Source organism: Chelonoidis abingdonii, chromosome 1 (genome assembly GCF_003597395.2).
Source record: "Chelonoidis abingdonii isolate Lonesome George chromosome 1, CheloAbing_2.0, whole genome shotgun sequence".
NCBI classification, from domain to species: Eukaryota; Metazoa; Chordata; order Testudines; family Testudinidae; genus Chelonoidis; species Chelonoidis abingdonii.
Genome location: NC_133769.1, coordinates 162042404 through 162065077, shown reverse-complemented (window position 1 = coordinate 162065077; position 22674 = coordinate 162042404). Strand labels below are relative to the sequence as shown.

Here is a 22674-nt window from a genome sequence, read left to right as displayed (position 1 = left end):
ATTGTACGTGAAGAAGTTAAGCTTTTCTTTTAAAAAGTCTCTACCCCTTACAGATGTCAAGAACACATTTCAAACAGAAACCAAGTGTGACTCAATGCAGTATTCCTTTCCTTATTCTGTAGACCAATGGCTCCAGTGCCTCCACTACTGCTCAGAGTTTTGCAAAGCAGCAATAAGATGACATTAACAAGATTCTGGGTAATTTTCACTGCTGCTAATCAAAGCCCTGTGGACAGCAATGAGAATGTCAGGTTCACAGTGTCACTGCTGCTACTTAGGAAAGCGGAGGCAAACACTGGCATTATTAACAAAGAGGACCTCAAGACTTATTCACAAAGTAGGACCTCAAGGCTGAGTGAGGAGCCAAGTCACACAAACCCATCCAGGTCATAGCAGTCAGGAGGCACTGGAAGGGGAGAAGAGAAAGTAAGCGCCTTCTTTCTTCCATCAGCTAGAAAGGGGATAAAGCTCAAATATTGTCAGCCAGGGGCTGTTGTGGAAGATGAAGCTCTTGAGCACTTTGGTAGACATCCCAGCACCCTTCAGCTTCCCTCAAACTGGCAGCAACAGCATGTTGCCCTGAGACCTTGCTAATGGTATCACTCATCTTTTCATATCTACCTTGGGCTGTTAGATTTAGTGTTCCAGCTAGTAGGTGTCTAGTACATTTTATAAATATATTGCTGGAGATTTAATATCGGTTACCCAGTTGCTTGTTGGATGGGTGATTTGGAGTTAGATACTGTGACAGTGTGCTATCAGCTGCAGCCTGGAGAAGGCTGCAGGTCCATCTGAGCAAAATTATATACTTTTGGGTGGGAGATTATGAGCACCTGGGTGACAATCACTGTGTTAACAAGGTAATTGGGGAGAATATAAGGAAAGGAAACAGGAAGCAAGGGGAATGCAAGAGGAGCTCAGAAGGAAGCTCAGAGAGTGAATGAGGACTGCAGGAAAGCGTGTTGTTGCTATAAGCCTGTGTTGCATGTTATTGTTATGTAATAGAGAAAAAATGCACACTTTGGTTAAAGATAAAGAGCCTGGTGTGCATTTGTGACTGAAGAACCATCTGAACAGGCGGGGCAGTGAGGTCCACCAGGTCGTGATGGAGATGCTCTGTGACAGATATACATCTTCAGCAATTTGTGGACTGAACTAAAATCAAACTTCTTAGACCAGGCCATTCTCATTATAAAGGAAATAAAAGTTCAATTTTTGCTGGTCGTCTTAAAAGTTCTACATTACGGATGCAGGGTGGAAGAAAACTCTAACTGAAACAGAAAAGGGCTACTTGTTCATAGTGCTTGAAACAATATCCCTCTCTTGGAAACCTGAGCTGAAAACTGGACAGTGGATTTGACAAATGAAAGATACAGGCAGTCCTCGGACTTATGACACAATTGGTTCCTGAAAATTGCGTCAGAAGTCGTAACGTCGTAACTCGGAACCGCAATCCACTCCACTGCAGGACCGAACATTGTAAAGTCAAAACCAATTGTCTTAAGTCGAATCAGGGTGTCAATTCAGAAACATTCTAAGTGCTGATCGTTATAAATTGAATGCTGTAAAGTCGAGGACTGCCCGTATTGCTGTCTGAGAGAGATTGCTAACCTTTACGGAAAATGTTAAGACCATGACCTACAATGGACATTATTCGGGGATCTGTTTCAAGGCCTGTGATGGGGTGTTCACCTCACACCAGCCCCAAAGAGGTGAAGGAAGCTGAGAAAGGGGCCAGTTCATGAGATAAGCCACACATGAAGAGTTTAGGGGGCAGAAGCAATCCCTATTTGGAAGATGGAGTTCAGCTGAGCAGAGACTGGGCTGGTATAAAGCCAGAATGCAGGCAAAAGAAATGGCTGCAGCGAGGTTGTCTGCAGCCACCCTCTGTGCATGACAGAGGGAAGGACCCTGGGACACTGGCCCCAAGGGAAGGGCATATCCAGAAGAGAGAAGAGTGGAGAAGAATGCCTGTGGGAAGTGAGTAGGAAAATCGCCCAGAGAGAGAGCAGCAAGGTTTGGAACTGAGCAGCTGTTGGCTGTGTGTTGTAGGGTCCCTGGGCTGGAATCCAGAGTAGTGGGCAGGCCAGGTTCCTCTACCAGCCATGGACAAAGTGGACAGCAGATCCAATGAGATTCTATACCCCAGAAGGGGAAACCACATAGTGACCTGTCTGGACGGCCAATTCACAAAAAGGAAGCTGCAGTCTCTGGAGTGAGGGAGGGGCCACAAAGTGAGAGAGAACATCAAGGGCTGAGAGACTGCAAGGATCTGTTTCTGTTTTAAAAAATGCACAACGTCTGCAGAAGTGTAACTAATGATAACCTTCTCCCTCACCCTCCTTTGGAGGAAACCCTATAATAAGAGCTTCCCAAAATGTCAAATAAAACTTGTCCAATAACAGGTCTTCTTTGTTCATTTACCATGTCTCCTTTGATATGCACAGATAATAAAAGTTAATGAACAACTAAAAGGTAATATATACTAGAAGTCAACACTAATTTAGCACAAATATGTCTGGATAAATAAAATGTCATAATGTCACAGCTGTTAAAACAACAGAGTACTCATACTTCCATTCCTGACTTGGCTCAGTCAACTAACCAGTTGGGATATGAATGACGGGTTTATACCCCCAATTATTCCCTGATGAGTTAGCTCAGAATAGTGTTTATACTGACATGACTGAACCTGAAGGTGGTCTAGACAGAGATATATGGAAAACTAAGTGCTTCCATAAACCAACGTCAATGTGCACATATGTTTTCGGGTACAAAATACTCAACTGTATTAAGTAGTAACAATAGTGACACAGTAAAATCTAATAAGGTGTAATCCTGTAGGACACAATTACCTGAGTAATCCTTAATAACGTGAGTCATCCCAAGTGAAAACCTTACTAAATAAGGTTGCGAAGGGCAGACAATTATGAAATTTTTATCATCTCCATTCAACAGCTGGGGAAACTCAGGCACATAGAGGTGAATGACTTAACCAAAGTAATACACAATGCACAAGTGAAAGATTCAGAAATAAAACCCCATGAATCCTGGCTTCTTTTCTCGTCCTTTGGACACAAGAACATCCTTCCTTTGACAATATATTTTCATAGGTAAATGCAAACTAATCATCTGAAGATTTGTTACATTTTTATCATTATCTCAACATACTGTTTCTTCATTGTATTGAAGAAGATGCTTATTAAACCATACAACAAGACTATCTTTGGAATCTTTAGGTTTGTCAGTTGCATGAAAAACCAACGCTTTTTCAGAACAAGAGATCAGCTAGTACATCTACAATGGTCACAATTCATTCCCAGAAGAAAAATGTGGGGATAACTTCTAAGAAAAAAAAGAAAACACTTGTACACTCTTCAGGTTGTGCTCCAGCAACAACCCCAAAAGTGGTGTTCATTTAAATCACGCAGAGGCAGCTATGCACTAGAGACTGGACTCTGCAGGCTCTATCAGTGAGAAGTCAAGGATTTATCATACTTGCCCTGCTAATTAGCCAGAGTGCCACTGTGCTTTCACTAGCATCACTCAACTTTCTTTTTAAATTTGGTCTTTTTTTCTGCAATTAATTTACATATTTCTAAGTCTCTCATTCCCTACCATGTTTTATTTATGATACAGACCTTCCTGATAGTAACTTTAATATGAAGGAGGTAGTAATTAGTGTCCATATCTGCTAGGTTAATCCCTTTCTCCACACTGTTTGCAGAGAAGTTTAAGGTAAGTAACAGTTTACAGTCTATATTAGGTTTAATTATGCTTAATGAGAGTTATTGTCTCTCCTTACTAACTACACCTCAGTCTGTAGCTGGAGCTAGATAAGTTTGCTTCCCAACCTCATTCTGAAATGCTAATAGTGCCACTGTGCACTATATGTACGGTGCTTTAGTCCATAAAACTACTTCAGGAGAGCCAAGCAAGTGAGGTACCTGTTTCAACACAGATGCCCTGGAACCAGTGCAGGTTTAAAATACTGTCAGCTTTCTGTGAGAAGCAAGTTTCATTATCCAGCTCTTTAATGTATCCAACACATTGAAAAAAAGAAAAAAATTACCCCCTAAAAGCTTCTCCTCCCAGTCTGTATAGCTGGTTCCCAGGAATGTCTCCTGTATAAGTTATTACCTCCTTTCAGTTCATCTAAATTCTAGTTCAATAAAAATGTGCTAACACTTAACACCTCTAAGGGAAATAAAAAAAAAAGTTTAAGACTTATTCTACTGTTCATCCACCATGGGTAGGCATTGTATGTAACTAAAATAGCTTTAGGGACAGGTTATAACTGCACCAAGATGCGTTAAGATCTTTTCAGATTAGAAATGGTCTCTAGCAAAATCCTAGATCCAAACACACTCAGGTTTTGGATGTTAATAACTAGGGTCTGCATCACAATACTGTGGTTTGAGCCTGTGTTCCCTTAAGAGAAAAGTATGGATTTGGGGGTTGTTCCTTTATACTCTGCAATTTCACATTTTATTTTTCCTTCATGGCTTCATCTGTTATCCCTTTGGGGAAGTTTCTGTGATGTTGCTTATTTACATATTTCTAATAACCTATGAAAATGTAGGCCCTTTGACTCTCTGGGGTGCTTGAATGTCCCTTATGGATATTGACTTTACAAAGGAAATGTCTGAAAACAAAAGTGCTCTTGTTTGCCATGAGAGATGGGGCCAGGATGATAACAAAACTGTTCTGAAGCCAAAGAAGCTCATCCTTTTGATTTGTCCAGAGCATTCCAGAAAGTGAGCTCCGTATGTAGTTCATGTCAAATAAGTGTGAAGTTTGCTCAGGCTTAGCTCAGGAATTTTTTCTGCCTGGTGAGAATTCTGCATTGGGTCCATGGGTTATTTCCTTACTTTTCCTCTGACAAAAATTCATGAACACAAAAATCTCTCTTTAGAAAACTCTGTGGTTAAAAACAAACAAGCAAAGGGCTCATTCAAATCTCATATATAATCAAACAGTTCACTGTACTATTTAAATACTCACCTGTTATTTGTAGCTACTGTAAATGTATTGCCATGGCTAAATGTATTGTCTGATCGGTATGTGAAACCTTGTAATTCCATTAAAGGTGGCCTGCATCAGTATCCTGAACTTTTTGGTGGGGAGTCAAAATCCAAACCCAAATGTCACAATTAGGGCCTCACAGGTATTTCTCTAATAGACCAAAAGGGAATCCAAAACACAAACACCCCTGTATTTTGAGGGAGGTTTGAAATGCGCTCTCCTACTGCGACCCAGATTTTGCAACTCAGTCCCACTCTGATTTCTATATTTGAAAAGAGCAAAACTTGAACATGCAGGACCACATTTAGCTCTGATGCCACACTGCTGATTGTGTTAGTGCCACTCACAGGGTACGTCTATACTCCACCTGGGAACATGCTTCAAGCGCAGGTAGACAGACACGTGCTAGCTCTGCTCGAGTAGTAGTGTAGCTGGAGGTAGCACAAACAGCAATGCAAGCTAGCCGCCTGAATACAAAGCTGCCCAGACCCTCTGGATACATAAGTAGGGAGCTAACTCCAACCACTACCCATGTTACCATAGCTAACTGTTATTTTTAGTGTTCTAGCTCAAGCAGAGCTACCACATCTGTCTGCTTGTGCTGGGAAGCACACTTTCGGTTGCAGTGTAGATGTACACATAGTGACAATGTAAAAACAACTGTCTGTGCAGTGACAATATGTGATTCTTCTTGCTCACGAATGCTAATATCCAGATAAACACAGAATCTATTTTGTGAGATAGATAGATAGATAGGATGTACACTGAAGTAGACACCAGATGTAGAGAGGGTCATTTTATTGGCTGAGATCAAAATTGAGCAGCCAGCTTAGTGTAATGACTTGCAATGCTACAGAATGACTATGCAGATCTGGAAACATGAACAGCTCACAATTCCAAGACAGCACAATGAATGATCTGAATGGAGAATGAAAACATGCAGCACAACTGTCTAATGCTAGTCAAGGGAAAGTGCAAAATACTCCTTACCTGCTGCTGCCTTTCAGTTACTGGCTCTGAACCATAAACAAAACCCAGGCAACTGAACAATGAACCCCTGTACTATAGCAAAGACCTAAAGAAACTAAAGTTGCTTGCCAGCATCTGTAATTTTCTTTATCTATTTTCTCCTTAGAAGTCCATGTGTGAAGCTCAGAACCTTGGAAAGCAAATCATTCTAGGAGAGAGCCACTTCACATATGCAGTTGATCACTAACATTAGAAGCACATGTAGGGCTTTTCTCTCTCTCAGAGAACTGAGGCTCTGAGGAGCAATGAAGCTAATTAGTTCCCCCCTTGCAATGTTACCTCCACAGATCTAGATAAATTCATGGAGGACAGCTCCATAAATGGCTATTAGCCAGGATGGCCAGGGATCTTGTTCCAAGCCTCTGTTGCCAGAAGCTGGGAATGAGTGACAGGGAATGGATCACTTGATGATTACCTGTTCACTCCCTCTGGGGCACCTGGCACTGGCCATTGATGGAAGACAGGATACTGGGCTAGATGGATCTCTGGTCTGACCCAGTATGGCCACTCTTATGTTCTTATTTCTATCCTCAGAGATTAGCTAGCTGTAACAATACACTCTGGGAAGAAGAATACTTAAAGATGAAACACATAGCAGCCCAACAAGGGGCATCTCCCAGACTTCCACAGTGCACGTGGGTGACGATCCTATTTTTTGTAGATTCAAGAGTCCCAACAAGACTAATCCTCCCAACATATATCCAGGAGACTCTACCTGCTGGTGTGCTGAAACCACTACCTATCATGCTAACCAATACTGTCCAGTTGTTTCCTTATGGTACACCCTCAGTCTGCCTCTTGTCTGTATCCATCCATGGTCTATTGTCTTATATTTAAATTGTGAACTCTTCAGGGCAGGGACCATCTTTTTGTTCTGTGTCTGTACAGCGCCTAGCACAATGAGATCTTTGTTCATAACTAGGTCTTCTAGCAGTTACAATAATGCAATAACATAATAATAATAATAATAATAACAACAATAATAATCTCCTTAATTAGACTCTTCAGAACAAGATTCAAAGACCTCCTTTGATCATCAGCATGGTAAGGACTAGATGCATCTAGTGTTGATTGAGGAGCTCATCCGGGAAACTTACCATTTTCTGCTCTGTGGAATTCCAAGGAGGCTTATGTCATGTATTGGAACTCTATGCTATATGCACAAACAAGGTAAAATTCACCCTCAAGATGCCTATTATATGTTTGCGTATTAGCAAAGAGTTTGGTGCTGGGGTGCCATATTTTATCACAGAGTAACTAGACTGCAGGAATTCCTCTCTCTTTATACCATTGGTGAGAGGCACTTATAAGGGAAGGCTGTCACAGTGGGGCTTTGAGCCTTTGGGACAAAAGGCCTAAAGAAGCTGAGCAGTTCCAACTCTCAAAGAACACAGCAAGCACCATTAGGAGATCATTTTGATGTGCCCATATCTAGCTCTGCAAAGATACTTTAATGCAGATAAAAGAAATGTACTTTTCATGCTCAAGGACCCAAGTTCTCTCCCTGTTGGTGGCCTGGGGTCATTACTTCAGGATTTTTTTTTTTATTTTTTTTAACCCATCCTCTGGACTGACTACCAAGGTTACTGTTGTTGGCCTCTTGCCAGCAAAAATTAAATTAGTGTTCAGCTGCCTGTTTTCCCCCAGGAGATTCTGACCACTTCCCAGCATCTTCTCTTCCACCTTTAAAGGACCTCTTCTCCTCTTCATACAAAGGGACATATGCACTGAAGACCCATTAACACTAAAGAGAATTATGCAGATAAGACTCCAAGCACTTGGAAGGGAAAAGATAATATAGACTTTACCCATTCTAAGTCTGAAAGCCCAAATGCAGCTCTGAGAAAACATCTTCCACTTAAACCTGTAACATGAGGCTGCCATTTCAGTGGTCCAGCCCACACACATGTTGGATTCTTGATGTCTCCAACTCTACCATCTGCCATTTTATTTGCTTTTCTCTTTCTTTTTTAACCCTGTTGCTGGTAGCACTATTGTAGTTACTGCATAACTTGAATCAGCCTTGACTGAAAGTCTTACAAATTAACTTTGCACCTGAAGGATACACTAGATAACATTATAACACTGCCACATAGGTCCTTGAATCAAATCCAAGAAGAAAATAACTGTCTGATTAAAAAGAGAGAAAGGAAAAAAAGAACCCATAACTCATCCAGCCAGCAAAAGATACGGCTGTTGAAGTTTGTGGGATGCAGCAACATGCTGAAAGCAAAAATCCCAGACTTCCTGCAGGAGATGTTTGCCCCTGCCTTTTACAGCAGCTCTCTCTGTCAAACCAAGTTCTTATATTGGTAGCCACAACTGCAGTGTCTGAATGTCTGGTGGTTCTATGGATGCTCCATCAATAGCACTTGCTCAGTGAATGGCAAAAAAGCCACTTCCCTGAGCTAAGCAAGTTGTTTACTGATTGAAGCTAGTTTGCTCCATGCAGACACCACATCAGCTAAAGAGCAACATTTTAAACTATTCTTACACCTGGGCACAGGCATCTTAGTAACAAAATGACTGCTTGTTACTGGATGATTTCTCATCCTTGCTGTTGCAGTACATGGAATCACAGAAAGAGATGACCAAAAGGAATCAAGTACACCAAAGTTTGTTAACCCTGCACAAATGCAAATAGTCATGTAGGACACACCTGCCTGACACTAAGAGACAGTCTGTGGACCACAGGAAGATGAAAAAACAAAGTACTCTGAAGGAAAATTCCTTCTTGACTTATAACCTGGCAATTAGTTCAACCATGTGCATGTGAGCAAGGTTCACTGTGGTTTACTATCTAATTCCCAATAAACCCCAAGTTTCCATTGATATCTAGTCATAGTCCACAGTTTTCCTGAATCCCAGTGGTTTGAGTTCTGGTAGATTAGGACAGAAGTGTTGTCCTGTTCACTGCACTAGTGCCAGCTCACAATCCTCAAAAATCAACACAGCTCAGGGGCAACTAATCCTAAAATGTTCTCTAAGTCAGCCAAAACCTTAGAATCCTGTGATTCCATTCTTCCACTAAAGTTGGCTGAGGAGCAACATCACAGCAGAGTTTTGCATAAAGAGATCAAACATTTTTGCATGTGGTTTGAGAAATGGCAAGGAGAGGGGTAACCCTTTTTTCCCCCAAAAGACAAACAGGTTGACAGAGACTGGCCCAGAACTATTAGCTTTACCGGAACATATGCTGAAGAATGCTGCGTATATAAATATGTGTAAACAGAAATATACACACACAATGCTGAACTTTGTGTCCGCGGCCTGACTGCGGTTGCCCATGTTCCCTAGGCAGTGATCAGTTATGAGGGAACAGGAAAAAGTTACAATGTAATGATTAACTAGCGCACTGGGCTATTATTCATGGCAGGTATAACAGCAGCAGCCACCGCAGCAAAGCTGGTCACCTCTCCCCATCAGGCAGTCCTGCCACCCTTGGCTGGATGCTTTGAACCAACCAAGGTAGGAAAAACAGCAAACTCCAGTGCCAGCAAAAGTAAGAAGCCGATTTCTCCATCTCGCATATGAGGAACAAATCTGCAGGGATGACAGCTTTCCCTTTAGATTGCCATTCCTGATGTTTACACGATGTGACAAATACCGATATCACTATTTACGAGCTATACACAGCAACATTACTGATACTACCTATCTAGAATTAACCCCTACACTGCTGCAAGTGAATGACTTTAACAGTAGCTGGCAAGTATCAATATTGATAGGCACGGCTATGGTGGCAGGGCTTGAACAGATGGTCAAAGTGTGTCTATTTAACTGAGGGGATAGTCTGTGGATGCCTCTAAATAACCCTGGTCAGCCCAAAACCAAACGTATCACAGCCACTCTTCTTCACTTTGTTTTTTTACCTGCAGCTCACAGCCAACTATGGAACAAAAGGAAGACAAGCAAAGAAAGCCAAATCAGGGAACTCATAACCCTTAGTGCAACCTCTCCACCAAGGGCTTTTTAAGAATTATAAAGCAGTACATTAAGGGGAATCCCACCACAAAAACAGGTGTACTTGTCCCAGGGTTATCTCAGAACACAAACACCCAGCACTAATGTCTCATCTCCAGTGTTAGGAAGGTGGAGTCAATCTACCCTATTCTAACTTTGTCAGTGATTTCACTTTCCAAAGCTATGTAGAATTACACAGACAAACTTCTAAGTTACAACTTTATTTTTTATTTTCCAACAGAAGCTTTGGCTGTTTATTTAACAAGACCTTGAAAGAAACTATTTACCAAAAAGCAAATTCTTCCTTCAACAAACTCTCTCCCTCTGAAAGGCTTTGCTCTGTGTGTGGATTATTCATTTACTTTAATGATTTTAAAGAGGCAGTGTTAGGATGGGGAGGAGTGAAGAATACACAAAACAGAAGTACTTTCTAGAACTAGTTATTATAAGAAAATGTTCTGTTGTATATGCCCTGTCTCAAATATGCTCAAGGAAAAAAATAGGATTTTAGAAGCCATTTTTTCAAAAGGAGCATTGTTGGAGAATCTGGAAGCTGCTATGCCCATGCTATCTCTTGAAGAGCACTATATAATGCGGTTTGTCCTACATGGCCAGGTCATCTCATTCTGATCACAAACAAAGCAATAAATAATCCCTTTCTCTGGCCTTCAGAGAAGCCTAAAATGTTGTTCCTGCCCATGCCACCTAAATACAGGAAATAAACACCCACCCATAGGAGAATGGTAACAACAGCAGCAAATTGTCATCTTTCATTGTCATAGAGCAGGGGTCGGCAACCTTTCAGAAGTGGTGTGCTGAGTCATCATTTATTCACTCTGATTTAAGGTTTCGTGTGCCAGTTATACATTTTAACATTTTTAGAAAGTCTCTTTCTATAAGTCTATAATGTATAACTAAACTATTGTTGTGTGTAAAGTAAATAAGGTTTTTTAAATGTTTAAGAAGCTTCATTTAAAATTAAATTAAAATGCAGAGGCCCCCCCCCAACTGGTGGCCAGGACCCAGGCAGTGTGAGTGCCACTGAAAATCAGTTTGCGTGCCACCTTTGGCACGTGTGCCATAGGTTGCCTACCCCTGCCATAGAGCTTAAGGTGACAAGGACCACCAGATCACCTAGTCTGTCTGATTTCCTGTATATCAAAGGCTGCCACCCTTATAGCAAGCCCAACAACCACAATTAGACCGAAGGATTACAGCCCTCAGGATACTAAACTATAGTATGCCACAGGCAGAGAACAGGAGGGACCCAGGTGCATCAATGCCCGAGGTGCATGCAATGACAGGGAAATGATTAAGTGAGATTCCATGTCTATTGTACATATGGATGTATTGGACACAGTGACCAAGTTACGGGGGAGAATTCAGAGGGCCACAATGAAATACACAACTGAGGCTGAAAATCAGAATAGAAATAGAAGCCTTTTATAAAAATCATCTGAACAGTCAAATCTCTCTTTCTGTCTCTCTCACACATGCACACACACAATTTTGTGCTTCCCCTCGCTAACTGTTGTCTTTGGCCCATCTAGCCAATTGGCTAATGGATGCACATGCCATAAGGTCATCCCTTAGGAGACATAAGAGCGTGGGTGGTTGGACATTGTTATCTGCAGACATTTGCGGAGGGAGGGAGCAGAAGGGAAGAGGTATTGAGCTTGGAGACTTGTGCAGTATTTTCTTACCTTGAAATGTTATCATATGTTTAAATTTGACAGAGGACACCAGAGCAGAACACCCCAAAGGTTTGAATTCTAATTTGTACTTCACAGCCCCCCCCCCGCCCACACACACCTCTGTATATAAAGCCAAAACAAAAGCCCTGGATCCAAACATCCCTAAACTTTGAAAATGTTCTGTTCTGGATCTCAAGCAAAAAACTTGTCACCCAATCATAGGCAGTATTCATTAAGGTTTCTGTAATCAGCTGTGTAGCAAATTAAACCACGTTCCATATATCTCCAAAAAATAAAACATAGGGGAACAGGTGAATTAGGAGTTCGCACCACCCACCCCTGCAGCATACTGGGGTCTTAAAAATCAAGGGGAAAATTGATTAGATGCATCTGGAAAACAAGAAAACATCTTCCCTGGGCAGCTTCAAATGCCATAAATCTCCCAGTTTTCAACAAGTATTCCTGCTCTTTGATCATACTTCCATATAGATTTATAGCTCATCTGCACTGCAACCATGCTCCTTGTAATTAGAGAGATAAAAGCAGGGAGAATTAAAGGGGTGGGATAACAATTCTGCACTATGTTGGCCACAGTTGGTGCCCAGATCTTTGGGCTGCTTGCTTTAAAACACAAGTTGTTGCTGAGGTTTGATTTCAGAATCTTGTCAGTTTTGACATTCAGGTGAAAGAACTGTTGCTGGCTTCTGAACAATCTGCATATCGTATTACTAAATAAAATGTCTGAGGTGGGCCCAAGTGTGAAGAAATTATAAGTGAGAGTTCATGCACTCCATACCACACTTATGTACATACTCAATACTACACACACACATATCTGTTGGATCTCCTGTCTCCCTTCCTCCTGCAATGTAATCTGCAGTTTACTTCTCCGTAATAAATTATATGACCCATCCTTTTCTAGCTGGAAGGTTTAACCGTGCTTGTAAAGAGAAAAATGATAACAGTCCATTCTTCTTCATGCCTTACAGTTAAGGACCTACCAAAACTGTAGATTTTTTGTGGATAAATAGAAATAAGAATTTTGCTTCTCTCAAACTGCCAGATGATTGGGGAAGATCACACAAACCTAACACATTTTAACAAATATTTTCCCACACTTTCAGCAAAAAAGAAATTAAAAACTATGTCTCCAATCCTGCAAACACGTAAATGCTTGCTTAACTTTAAGCACTGTGATTAGTCTTACTGAGTACAACAGGACAACTCACTGTGTCTAAAGAGAAGCCATGTGTAAGATTTTGCAACAAACTTTGTTAGCCGCATTTAAATACATAGGACTAGAATGAGTCTTTAGGTACAGTCTTGCATAAGTGGTGAGGAGCAGATGCAACTACCCCATGGGGAGCTCAGGAAAAGAATTGTCTTTCAAAGTCTAAATTCCCTACCTTGTCCCTGGGGAAAGTAACTCATTACAGCAACTTAACAGATTATCAGCTTCTTCCATGGACCAGCCACCAAAGGTGGGAGAAGAAATGTAGGGTTCCCCCCATTTCCCATTCCCTATCTGATCCTTTCTGGACAAAACACACAAACCACACAGACTTGGTTCTCCCTCTCTATACCCATCTGCAACCAAGATGTACAAGAGTCAGGGTTAGGGTTGCCAACTTTCTAATTGCACAAAACTGAACATCCTTGTTCTGCCTCCTGCCCCAAGGCCCTGCCTCTGCTCCAACCCTTCTCTGATGCCCCACGCCCGCTCACTCCAGCCCCCCTCCCTCAGTCGCTCACTCTCCCTCACTCTCACTTACTTTCTTTAATGGGCTGGGGCAGGGTGGATGGGATGATGTGGGCAGGGGTGAGGGCTCCAGATGGGGGTGCAGGCTCCAGGGTGGGGCCAGAAATGAGTGGTTCAGGGTACAGGAGGGGGCTTTGGGCCGGGGCAAGGGATTGGGATGCAGGAGGGGGTGTGGGCTCCAGGAGCGGGCTCAGGGCTGGGGCAGAGCGTTGAAGTGCAGGAGGGGATGTGGGGTGCAGTCTCCAGGTGGGAGTTTGGGTGCAAGAGGGGGTTCCAGACTGGGTCAGGGCATTGGAGTGCGGGAGGGGGTGCAGGTTCCAGGAGGGAGTGTGGGTGCAGGAGATGGCTCAAGGCTGGGGCAGGGGGTTGGGGTGCCGGAGGGGGTGTGGGCTCCGGGATGGAATTTGGGTGTAGGAAGGGGTCCCAACCTGGGGTATGGGGTTGGGGTGCAGGTGGGGGTGCAGGATCTAGGAAGAAGTTAGGGTGTGGCAGGGGTCCCGGGGCATGGGGTTCAGGGTGTGGGCTCCAGCCAGGGCTTGCTTACCTCAGGCAGCTCCCAGTCAGTGGTGCAGCGGGGCTAAGCCAGGCTCCCTGCCTGTCTTGGCTCTGCACTGCTCCTGGAAACAGTCACCGTGTCCGGACCCTAGATGGAGTGGCCAGGCAGCTCTGCACAGTGCACACTGCCTGCCCCCACAAGCACTGACCTCACAGCTCTCATTGGCTGCAGAGGCAGCACTCAGGGTGGGGGCAGGGCATGGAGCTTCCTTGATCTCACCTGCACCTAGGGGCCGCAGTGACATGCCCGTCGCTCCTGGGAGTGGTGCTGACCGGAGCTGCCAGGGCCCCTTTTTGACTGGGCATTAGGGTTGAAAATTGGATGCTTGGCAACCCTAGTTGGGGGGGAGGGGAAGAAGTGGGTCTTCCCCCTATTTATGACCCTGTGCAACAATGCAGTACCAGGCCACAGTCTGGCCCTTACTTCTAAAACAGTGGAAATATGTGCTGCAAATGCTAATTACAACAGGGCAAATGACTGATAATTTAAGAGAGATAAGGTAGGTGAGGTAATATATTTTATTGGACCAACTTCTGTTGGTGGAAGTGACAAGCTTTCAAGCTTCACAGAGCATTTCTTCAGGTCTGGGAAAGGTAACCAGAGTGTCATAGCTAGCAGTATAGTTAACCAATTATACTTTTTAATATGTTCCTGAATTATCTACGCATTATTCTCTTAAATTTGTTATTGAATATTATTTGAATAATTTTTACTCTGTACCTCATTGGTGAGCAGGTCATTACGAACACTTACGTTCAGAAGACAAGATGTTTCTACTGGACACATAAATCATGCTGTTTTCAGACAAGATAAGTAGCTCTCAGCATCTTGTTTCAAGTCCAAATACTTACGAATAATAATTCAAAAGTTGCTTTCTGTGAATATTCTCTAATATTTTCTTAAAATATGCTGTTTTCACAGACAGAGCTGCTTATAAATTAGCTCACTCAAATATTTGTTAAAAGGGACAGGAACACTACAAAATTACATTGTGTTTACGAAGTTCACGTTTTAATAAGTAGGAAGATTATCAATTTTTAATATTGCCAGTGCTTTGTTATACACAGTAGTAAAATGACTGAATATTTTAATTAGTTGTTTAGACCTTATTCACTTCTCAGTTAGGCAAAACTCTTATTGAAGGATTCTTGACTGAAAAAGGAGATGCAGCATTTGTCTCACACTGAATTAATAAAACTTAAATATACAGATATATATTATTATTGAACCATGACCAATCTTTAATATTTCTGAAAATCCCATTGAATTCCTAATATTTGTGAACTCGTATTGCCTAAATTATACATATTAATGTTTATGGTGGGTTTTAATTTGTAACCTGTTCTTGCATAATTTCTGCCAAAATTTGCAAAAGTTTCCAGAAAGTTGTAATCTTTTTATTCTCTTTCTCCTGCCCTAGAATCCCTCCTGTTCTTCAAAGTTCTCATTTTTGAGCTCTCTAAAAACATCAGCCTGAGTGTGCTAGGTAAATAGCATTTTCAAGTAGATATAATGTGTACCTTTAAATGTCCAGAAAATGTTGCTTAAAGTTACCTTTTCTCTTCCGACTCCAAAGGGTTAAGAGCAGCTCCTAACACTTCTCTTTTATGCTGCTGTAAAGAAAAGAAATGCTTATATTTAGGGATTTACTCAGCCAATACCTTGAGTTTTCATAACGTTCAAATGACTCAGTGTTCAGTTGGAGACGTAGGTGGCTCACTGTGTATATATCAACATATATCCATCTGTTGGAATAAGACAAAACAAAGTCCTACACATTCACATTCAGTATGCAGGTGAAGAACATGTAAATAAGAAGCACTAGTAACGAAAACGTCACACCACACATGTACTTTACAGGGAAAAAGTTGCACAAGAATACCATATTATGTAGGCATTCACAGAGACTCTAAGGCTACAAATCTCTTCACTTTTTTCTTTAAAGTGGGGTTTTATCATAATTAGGGACAAAACAAATGCTTGTCATAACCAAAATTATACCACTTATTCTTGCCTTTCAGAAGCATTTTGGGAAAAGTTACAAGTAAATATTTTTAATAGTTCAAGAGTTAAAAAACATCACACATTTTCAAAATTGAAGAACTGGAGTCTAATGCTTTATAATTATATATATATAATTTATAAAAGACTTTGTTTTAACCTTGAAACTTTAAGATATCTAGATAGCATCAAAGTTGTTAGTTCGACTTATCATAATGGGCAAAATTTTCAAAGCTGACTGCCAAAAACTAGGAGTAGATTTTCAAAGGCACAAATGAGAATTACACACACATCTCCCAAGGACTTGCAATGGGAGTTAGGTCCCTAACTGCCCTTTGTGCCTTTGAAAATTTCCCCCAAGTTCCTAAATCCATACTGAGGCATCTAAATAAAGGTGGCTCAATTTTCACATGTGCTCAGAACTCATCACTCCAAGAAGGTAATGATTTTCCATTGCACAAAAACCTGAGACTCTTCAGAGGAGTCCAAAGGGGCTGCTTAGCCTAGTATTACAGCCCTGCCATTTAGAAGGTACTATATGCAAGTTCTGAGAATTTTATTTTTCTTACATTTTGTTAGTAATAATCCTCCCAAAATGTTATGTCAGCAAAAATTCACACAGCGCTGGAAAGAACCTTCAGTATGCTAGAGCTATAGCATTAGCACAAAGCTGAGTAACCAACCCCATTATGATTCACTGAAGATTCCCATATAGTTTTTGGAGGCAAAAATCAGGGAAGGGTTGGCAAGTCCAACACATCCACAACAACCTGATTACAGCACTAGAGTTTTTCATCATGGTAGGAAGGCATGGGAACACACAGCTGATTCCCAACTAGTATAAAACAGTTATATTCATGGCCAGCTTATAAACAACATTAACCATGCAACTGTACATGCAAAATGTGTGAAAAGTCATATTGGACATTCCAACTACAATCTTAACTCTGGCTGGATCCTAACTGCTCAAACTTTGCAAAGGTTTGGATCTAGATCTGGATCTCAACTTTTCTTTCCTGTTCCATCTGCAGTTAAAATGTCTTATAACTACAAAAGTGATGTGTTAGGTTTGTGGACAGAGTTAAGGCTGGTATTAGACTGTGCTGTATGAGTTTTCTCATAAACAGATGAGAGTATTACAGTCTTTACTTACACCATATCTTAACTGATCAATGCTTATATTTTATTAATGGTAAACATTCTTGCTATATAGTTTTTGTAATTGTTATTTTAATTGACAACCAAAGTTTACATTAATAAAACTTTATGTTTATGATGAACACTGAGTATTTAAGATGCTGAGACAAAAAGCCCTACTGAAACTGCAAGGAGTTCAAAGTCACAAGCCATCAGCTAGATTTTCAGTGCGAGCCCTAACTTCTGTTATTTATTTTTTTTACCCACAATTAATTTTTCCCATATTCCTGTGCCCACAGTTAATTGCTGGTACAAATCTTGCCATTTGGATACCTCAGTATCTAACAGCACCCACAAAATGCAAAAAGGTGACTGATATTTAGGGGGTCAGGTTGAGTCTCCTTTCAAAATCAAGTCCCATATATTAATCAAAAGTTAATTTTCAGTAGATTTTGCAATGCTGTCTCATGTTTGACTTACTACCTCCGGGTTGCAAGGCATTAATGATCTGCATATAGGCACCAAGCAGGCAAACACATAGTCTTTGTAATTTGCTGGAAATGAATGTATTTACAAGAACAAAATCAATAAACTGAACTCACTGATTTCTAAAAAAATTAACATATTGGAGTGAGATATACCCAAACACAGGAGGCACACGGGACCCAAGCACATGCTTAAACAGTCAATGTTCTATAACAAAAAAGAGATCAATTAATCTAAGCAAATTACATATTCATATAGTCCATATAGATAACAGTAACATACTGTGTTAAACTGAATTTTTCACCCACAAGCAGTAACGGACTATATGTTTGTTATATTTTATTGCTTCCTTTTCATACTAATACCAAAATAAGTGAGTGGCATAATTGACATCAGCCATAAATGGTAAATGTTTGTGACCTTTACGTACAGTACTGATAAAAAGTTTATTCAATGAATTGCAATCTGACCAAGAGAGACCAAGATAAGCTTAACCTTTCAGTTCAAGAACATCTGTGTTATTTATGTTTGCCCTAGAGTTTACTGAGATTTCAGCATCACTGAAATGGGGGAGAACCCTAGAGCATGATAACTGGGGATTCTTCTCTCCCTTTAAGATTCTGTATCAGTAGAATATACAATTTCCACTCATATTTGTATCACTTCAGTACAATTCTTCACCTAGCAAACACACAGTCATCACATATGCAAACCATTTTATTCAGTGTTTTGGGGGGAATCACTATTGATCCTGGCAAGAACACAGAAACCAAAAGGATTTCAGCCAATGATTCACTGTGTCACCACAAGCAAGTCACTTGGCTCGTCTCACACTTCAGTCAACCCAACATGAATATTAGGTAAAGCAAGACTTCGCCAAAATGGAGAATGCATCAGAGTTAAGACCTTTCTTTTCAAAAAGATGTTTGTGTGAATTTAGTACTCATGCAGCTTTGGAGCTGAAATCCTGTAGCCTGAGAACAGATATAGTATATATTTCCTAACACAGGCTCACCATCATGCATCAACCATTCACTGGGGAGGCCACTTCCAGTGGTTAGACTGTGGACTAGTTAAGTCTCAATGGCTGATACAGCCTCTTTTATGGGGCTACAAACTATAGGCCAATTACTACCAACCATGGTAGTGATATTTTTGGTACAGACACTTGTCCACTGAGAAATAGACTGAGATCTATCTAACTCATTTCAGGAGTTAAGCTTTTCTGACTGAATAAAATTTAAAATAGACTATCAAATGGCTAGTGTGAATCTACCATGTTCAATGGTAGTGGCTGGAGGATTTCAACAGTAGACTGCCAAACATAGACTTGACCTGCTGATTATAAGACAACTAATTATTGAATCTGAATCGGCTCAGTTGCAAAAGAGGAAGTTTGGCATGCTTACATAGGATGTTTAAAGGAACAATTCTCAGCGTTACAAGTCTGTTCTCAGTGTACAAAAAAATTCTTAGAAAACAGGCCATTCAGTTCCCAGTGCCAGTCTAAATTCCACCTGAAAAAGCCTATTTATTCATATTCTTCTTGGGGAAAGCCTTAGGTCAATTGTCTGGCCAGACGACCAAAAAAACCCCCAAATTTGTTAAAACACTGGCCCCATGATGGCAGAAGAGAATCAGAGAATACTTGCAGTGTCCACCACACTACCCAGCCATTACCTTTACATACTGAATCTTTAATTAAATTTAAAAGGAAAAACAGAGTCTGGAATATGAGACCTGAAATGTGTTTGTTACATTAGAAAGGTAGGAAGGAAGCCCTGGAAAGAGGCACCAGTTGCAATATACGTTTCTTTAGAGGAAAGTACCAATGCAGATAGGCAAATACTGTAAATCATATCATACTATGATAACATATGAAGACCTCAATGGTCAAGAAAATCAGACTGTTCATTCTCACGAACAGTTTTTTAAATCTTTGATTTTTTATTTACAGTTCAAAGATCTCTCTCACAATTCAGCAGCTTTGTCTTTTAAGGCCAATTACTACAAATGGCTTTTCTCACAACAGAGTGCTTTCTCTCAGCTTTGGGAAAGGTGAGTGAAAACTACCAAGTGATGTCTTCCTCTGCCAAGACCAAATGAACAGTCTGAAAGATTCAATTGATTGATTTGCTTTCGGCACCTCAGGGATTAATGGTGGGGTGGACGGCTGCCCAGCAGGGGGAAACAAACAACATATAAAACAAATCTCTTTGTCAGGATTAAGAAGATGGGTACCAAATGGCTCACAGGTTTAGTAGCGGGCTAAAGTTAGTCTAAAATCTAGCCTATGTAATAAGATGTTGTGCATAAAATTATTTGAATGTTGATGTCAGTCTGTTTCTCAGTAGTCAAGTATTCACCTTCTAATAACAAATCAGCACTATTTGGCCTGATCATTTCTAATGACAGCAAAGATGTCAAGCATTGAATGGGCCATGCGGAAGGAGCTATCTTCCACTAAAGAACTTGGCTCCTCAAGGGGCAGTATCAAGTATGTTGGTAAGGGAAGCATATCTTGCCACTGGCCTGTTGTACTGACAATGAGAATTTTAGACTTCATAGATGGCAACCTAGCACCTTACATGAAGATATAATTCAGACAACAAGACAAGACACCAAATACTTCTGTTACCACAAACTTGTATCCCATCTCCAATATTGGATAAGATTAAATCTTCTGAGTCATTTTCTTTGCTTGAGCTAAACCTGTCTCCACTCAAAAAAAGAGTCTCCCTGTTAACAAAAACCTAATTAAAATTTTACCTCATAACAAAGAAAGCTTCCTTTATCCTTAGTCACTATCATTGAATATCCTGACTCAAAGCTGGTGCTTATTCCTTGAAATCTTTATGAACCATAAGAAAATTTCTCTCAGAACACCATGTGCAGTTGGGGCTGCTCTAGTGAAAGAAGAGAGCAGAGGTTGTTGTTCAAACTAACCTCTCCCCATTCTCTCCAGCTAACATGTTTCCCCACACACATTGGTTTATTGTGTGGCTTTGTGTATCCCCTCTTCTCTATTTCCCTCTTGGCAGAAGCGTCTTTAACTTAAAAATCAGCCCACATGAACCAAATAAAATAAATAAATAAAATAAAAACTCAGCGTCTATAAGAAATACACAGTCTAACCTGCTTAATTATTAACAGGTAAACACAACACATCCTGAATTATTTACTTAATCTTTTTCAACTACAAACCTCAGACTTTTAGAGCATGAAATACGTGCTTTCTTTAAGGACAAAAACAGTTTCTTTATACAGCATTTTTAGAAGGATTATAGGCCTCTTGTTAACCCCTTGCTGCCACACTCCAACTAGTACTTCTCTGGAGTATTAAAGCATGGGACTAAAAATCAATTTGTATACCAGAGTTTGCAAGTGAATCAGCTCTTTGGTCCTGCCTAGTAAGTCTGAGTGAAAACATGATTCCTGTGTGGTTTATATGCACTGTTTCTTTAAATCTGCAGCAAGAAGCACAACAGGAGGGGGAGCCAGTGAAGGTGACAGAAGTTCTACAAATGAAGCAGAGAAAGACATAGTAGCTTTAGGGACAACCCTATTTTCTTTATTCTAGTAAAGATTCTTGTTCAATGTTAGAAGAAAGTAGCTCTTTCTGCCATATGGCATTGCTTACTGATCTGACTACTACAAATGAATGAGTTGTATCTAACTTTATCTTGGTTCATCTACATCTTCTACAGCTTGGTCAATCTTGTTCTTAAGCCTACTGCAAGAAACTTCTTGCTGGTGCCTTAAACAAAAAGGTCAACATCATATATCCCTCAGGATCTGGTCAAGCAATCTCCTAGGACTGACTTCCTGCCATGAGGTTCTTCCTGCTTCATTATTCTGCCTAGCCCAGGACTTATTGGTAGGTCTTCCAGTTCCTGATCTCATGGAATACAATCTACTGATATGTTGTGAGAGCATATGGGAAATTAGGTGGGTAACAACATCATCGTTGAAAATGTGACAGAGCATTGATTGCTGAGGATAGAGTGTGCCCTTTGAGCTCTTCTGTGTTAAAATCTCAAAGCAATTTTTTCTCTTCTCTCGCAGACCATGCCATCACACATCTGGTTGCCTTTACAGATGGGCCCAGGTCATAGTAAAGAGATAAATCATTATAACTCAACAAACGTGCTTCTGACTGGCAGGAGGCCTTTCCCAGTTACCCTTTCAACGGAAGAGATGGCATGACACCTCCTCCTTGCCTTAGTCCAACAGAACACATATGCATACAAACTGAAGTTACACAGTAAATCATGCAAAAGGCAAGTAATGCCAAAATTTGCCCCTGAACCTTAACTCTGTCTCTCCTTGTGGATAAACTTTATGATAACTCTTTAATAATATGATCACATGCTACTTCTTAAAAAACATTTTTACCACATTTAGACACAGATGATATTTTGTAATATTTTATTCTTTTCTATATATTTGTTATAATGATCCAGCATTATTTTATTGTTTCACACTTGTTATATGATGGTTTCTTCTCTGAATTTTAATAATTTTGTCGATACTCGTGCACTATACATTTTCATTCCAACCACAGCCTTCCTTGGGTGCAATTCAGGGGATGAGCCAGTTCATTACAGAGCTAACTTAGCTGCTATTTTAGGTGACCTACATATGCTAGCAAAATTTTATTGTCACTTTATGCTGTATGTGTAATATTTAGTGTGTTGTATAAGAATAGTTTACTGTATACTCATATAAATTAAATTCTGTTTGACACTCACAGAGTAATACCATTTGCTACACATATATCTAAGATTGCAGAAAATAATGATAGGATATATTGCAGATACTTGAGAAATGCTATGTAATTATTTAGTTAGGGACCATGTTATATTTCATAGGACCAAGTGGGCAGAGTTAAGATTATACAAGTAATTTTAACAGTAGCTTTTTTTTTTTTTAAACTTTCAAGCACAAACCCTCTCCTCCGAACCTTTCATACTGTCTAGCTGAGAAAGGGACAAAGTATATTTCCTAGTTGTAGAGATCTTAAG

At 40.5% G+C, this 22674-nt stretch overlaps 1 protein-coding gene across 9 annotated transcripts in view; it reads right to left on the bottom strand.

Annotated features, from left to right (window-relative positions):
• ZBTB20 (zinc finger and BTB domain containing 20) overlaps positions 1 to 22674 on the bottom strand; it is a 644993-nt gene that overhangs the window by 551246 nt on the left and 71073 nt on the right. For 8 of the 9 annotated variants that reach the window (XM_075072201.1, XM_075072197.1, XM_075072200.1 and 5 more), the window contains one exon: positions 15581 to 15639. The exons of the other annotated variant lie outside the window; for it this stretch is intronic. The gene's annotated coding sequence lies outside the window, so the exon portion shown is untranslated. The remainder of the gene's footprint in view (positions 1 to 15580; positions 15640 to 22674) is intronic. 9 annotated transcript variants of the gene reach the window in all.